We start from the raw sequence: 4,573 nt of genomic DNA, 5'->3' as shown, positions 1-4,573 counted from the left end.
AATTGTCATTATGAAATCATGAAAGAATCAAATTATTTATGTATTTATGTGGTATGTGAAGTAATAAGATGTTTTTTCTTCCCAATGTATTTTGTGATTTTTTTTTTTTTTTTCTCAATATAGGAAGGGGAGAGGGGAATGGGGGGGGGGGGGGGGGGGGTTAGGTATGGGGAGGGGGAAGGTTGAGGTTAGGGACTAGGAGGGGGTTGGGGTTAGGATAGGGTAGGGTCAGGGTAAGGAAAGGGGGTTACGAACCGGTGCCCCCTCACGGGGGACCGGAAAGGCAAGGGCCATCCCCTGGGGTCCCAACCCCCGTTGACCCCAGGACCGTGTTTCATAAACATAGTTTTGGGGGGAGGCGTTGCCACCTCCTGTACTGGACCTCCGTCCACTCATTCTGAGCTCCGTAGCTCATCTCAAAGTGTGTTTTTTAATATATAAAAGAATCAAAATGAAATGAATTGTATCTAAATTTAAATTGTTAACTGTATTTTTAAATTATTCACTATTCAAATGAAAAAGAATGAAAATAAAATACAATGGTTTTAATTTTTAAAATTTAAACTTTTTTTTTTTAAAGTATTTATTGATCAAAGTAGAATTAAAATGAAATAAAAATCAAGAAAGTTTAAATTACAAAAACCAATCCAAAAAACTCCCTGAAAACAAAATGGTCCGGCTTCTTCAGGTGGCACACGTAAATGAATGTATGGCAATTGGCAGTAACTGAGAGATGTTGTCTCTTCCAAAGTCAGAGCTGAAATGAGAGGGCTCTGCTGGAGCACCTCTATTTATCCCCTCCCACTTCCTTAAGTTTCACTTTTGTTTTTTTCTGCTTTCTCTATTTTAACCCCATAAATACCCAATGTTTTTGGCTTTTTAAATAAAAATAAATAGTATATAACCCTAATAATACATTTTAATGTATTAAATGGAAATTTAAACTTATTTATTTGATAATGTAGCTGTTATTTATTAATGGTGGCAGTGCTGAGCTCCATGGACGCAATGCACATCGCTGCGTGTTCTTCTACGCAGAGGGCAATAGTGAGTGTTCAATTTTAATTATAGAGAGATCAGCCAAAAAAAAAAATTAAATTTGAAAAAATCGAATTTGACCTTGTATTAAATATTCTTTTGTTTTTCTTGCTATTGTATTGTTGAACAGTTTGGAATTGATTAAAGCATAATTAAAAGCTTTTAAAACAACTAAATGTATCAATTAAGGTCAAAATTGAAATATAAGCTTCTATTTTGGACTCATATATTTTCCAACTCCTTTTTTTTTTTTTGTTTAATGTGTTCAAAATTTCAAATTAATTGCAATCATTAATACATTCATTGTCACAGCCCTAGTAATTTGAAACTTTTACATTTTTTTCTAGACCGATGTGCCATCTCCTCCCTACCCTGGTGAGGAAAATCTGGTGCAGCAATCACAAGCTTCTGTTTTGGTTGTAAAGACGGGGGTATGTTTTATGCTTAACACTGTACATGACTATAGATCAGGGGTATTCAACTAAAATTCAAAGAGGTCCGGTTAGAGAAAATTTCCTAAAGCAAAGGTCCGGAACATCATAATGTCATAACGTTATGATATGTGTGATATATATACTGAAGTAGCCTAGTAGTTGTATCAACATCTGCATGTAATCAACATCTGATCAAATAAAGAAAGTACAATTCAAAAACATTTCGACAGTATTTATTGTCACTTAACATTAAACCAGGCAGATTTGAATTTAAAAATGAAATAGAGAAAATAAAATGTTTTTTGAAAAATTGTGCATTATAAAAGAAAGTGTTTAATTTTAGAAAAAGCAAAAGTGAAGCAACAGCTTGAATATTCCTTTTTCTTTGTTAACTTTCACATCTTAACAGTCTCAACGAATTTGAAAATAACAGCTGAACAGTTACACAGTTTCTCTTTCTTTCCCTCTTTTCCCACTCTCCACACTTTTTGTTGTTCTTTCTAACTTTCTAATTTTCTATCGTTTCTCCGTTCGCTTCTCACTCCTCATCTGACTGCAGTCAGAGTTGCTATGTTTATCGTCCGCAATGCAGAGATGCGACTGGCTGGGTAGCATCACGTGGGATGGCTTAACTCGCATGCAATTGGTTTGTGCGTTTCCTGAGCCGCTAAACCGGTGCCGTAAAGACTAGAAAAGTTGCGCCGGTTAAAATATAAGTGTCCCGTCAAAATTTGAAGTCCCTTAATAATTTACTGGATATAGGTCCGGGTCCGTATAGGACGGTGTCTGGGTCCGGACTCGGACCGCGGTCCGCCTGTTAGTGACCCCTGCTATAGATATTGAGTAAGAACGGCTATAATGACCGATTGATGTTTTCTGTTTTTAGAGCTGCTGTGAAATGGGCAAGATGGAGATTTGTCTCACTGTTGCTTTTGTCACAGTGTCTGTGACTGTGATAGTTTCCTTTCTCATTTACCTGTTCCTGCACTATTTGAAGGACAAAGAAGTTTAAATAAAAAAAAAAATCACCTGGAGGAGATTAATTATTCTGTGATTGATTACACTATTTTGTCACATAAATCTATTTTTATATCCAGTCCGATCCCAACTGTGGCCCCTGGAGCAGAGCGTTTCAGCAGAATTCTCACGCTAGGCTTCATTGACAACTTTAATCTATTCTGGAACCGCTTCTCTCTTTTCAGGCCCGACGGAGTCCATCTAAATAGGCTGGGTAGCCCTAAGTTAGCGACAACACGCCGCTCTATCTGCTACCTTACGTGATTGACTGTATAAGGTAAGCCCCTCTCTCACACCTGAATCAGTAACTCCTCTCTCTTCGTCACCGGTTCCCCCTCAGGTCACTGTTAAGACTGCACACAGTCCTAACTCCCTGTCTGTGAAAAGTGCTATATAAATAAACTTTGCTTGCTTGCTTGCTTAGTCTTCACAGAGTTCCAATTAAAGAGGAAACCCGAGAGGAACTAGGCTCACCAGTAAGTATCTCTCTTCTTTTAAAAGTACTCTGAAAATTCTGAAAGAAATGTGAGTAAAACAAGAGTATTAAACAGAAGACACGTATCTATTGCCAGTTTAAATGTGTGGCATTTTTTTATTTTAAGGAGCCTACTAAGTACTGGAATTTACCCCCACGGGACGAATAAAGGAATGCTGAAGTACCAGGAACCTTGTAAGGACAAGCAACCTGTCTAAATGCTCGGTATGTAACAGCTCTGTAATGTAATGTATGTAATGTTGTGTTTTTTTAAAAGAAACTAAAATTCAAAATGGCAGCATTTAGAGGTGAGAGGGTCCTTATCCAGATCGCTGACTGGCATCTGACAGAAGTTCCTCATTACCATGTAAGACCATCATCCTAAGTTCTTAATTTTCTTGTTATGTGTGCTGTATTTTAAACTCATTGTGTAATTTGACAATAAAAAATTCTATATTCTACTCCAGCCCCTTGATGACGTGGGCCCTCCTCCTTATCCTGGTGAAAACAACAGGGTGGCGCAAACACAAGCAGCAGCTGCTGTTGTTGTGAAGGCAGGGATATGTGTTATACTTAGCAATGTCCATGACTCTAGATTGTTAGTAAGGATGGCCTGAATGACTGATTGATGTTTTCTTTTTGTCATGCTGCTGTAAACCTGACAAGATGGAGATCTGTCTTATGACTACTTTGGCGATAGTGGCCATCCTGACTTTTGTTCTCGCATTATTTCTCTTTATCATGTTGATGCTGCAGTGAAATAAATGTTATTGTTCAAACCCACTAATTGTCATGCTTAATTAGGTAAAGTCCTGTATAGATATTTTGAAGTATTAAGGTAACAAATGACACAAAATGGGAAGAATAAGCAAATCAAAAGCCTGACTCACCAATCCCAAGAATGTGATAATTATAGTCTTGATTCAAAAGACTGAATCTCTCATTTCAAGAAAAAGGTTGTTATATTTAATGCCCGGGACACACTGCCTGCGTGTGCAGTGCGTGTGCGTTCTGCATCTCATCTAGAGATTTAGAGAGTCTCGCCTATTTTTTTCTGCGAGACGTGTGTGTGTATCTGCAAAATAGCCTGAAAATGATGTGTTTTTATTCATATTGACATAATACCATCAAGATTAAACAGAATCCCTTCATTTGTTAACAAGGCTTTTATTTATTCTATTATTTTTGATGATTATCAAAGGCAAACTCAATGTACAAAGACAGGACTGGCAGGCAGAGCCACGCAGCAGCGGCGCAGCAGACGCACTGCATGTGTGAACGCCACACGCGTGCGAGCCGCAGCAGTAGAGGTAACGCCACGAACACGCACTGCTCACACAGGCAGTGAGTCCCAGGCTTAAGAATACTTGTTTTATGTTAATATGTTTTCAGTATGAAAGTGAGTATTAATTTTTGATTCCAGCAATGTTAATTAGATTTGGTATTCCAAGTTTGCATTCTCTTCCACTTAATAATAAAAATAATAAAGAATTTTTTTTAGTACTTTTTAGACTATTATATTCACTAAAAAAACAAAGTCTTATCCCAAATAATCCCAATAATACAGTATGCAAATAAGTATTAATTGTTAATTACAGCAATCAATGTT

General features: G+C 37.3%; 1 long non-coding RNA gene across 1 annotated transcript; it reads left to right on the top strand.

Annotated features, from left to right (window-relative positions):
- The first annotated feature begins 1,260 nt into the window (after positions 1-1,260).
- Positions 1,261-3,836, top strand: LOC143316089 (uncharacterized). Its single transcript, XR_013076241.1, has 6 exons — positions 1,261-1,469; positions 2,675-2,766; positions 2,914-2,965; positions 3,092-3,159; positions 3,242-3,331; positions 3,432-3,836. It is a non-coding gene; the product is annotated as an uncharacterized LOC143316089 (long non-coding RNA).
- The last annotated feature ends 737 nt before the right edge of the window (positions 3,837-4,573 follow it).

This window comes from Chaetodon auriga, chromosome 23 (assembly GCF_051107435.1).
Source record: "Chaetodon auriga isolate fChaAug3 chromosome 23, fChaAug3.hap1, whole genome shotgun sequence".
NCBI classification, from domain to species: domain Eukaryota; kingdom Metazoa; phylum Chordata; class Actinopteri; order Chaetodontiformes; family Chaetodontidae; genus Chaetodon; species Chaetodon auriga.
The sequence above is the reverse complement of the archived record's forward strand: the minus strand, read 5'-3'. Positions and strand labels throughout refer to the sequence as shown.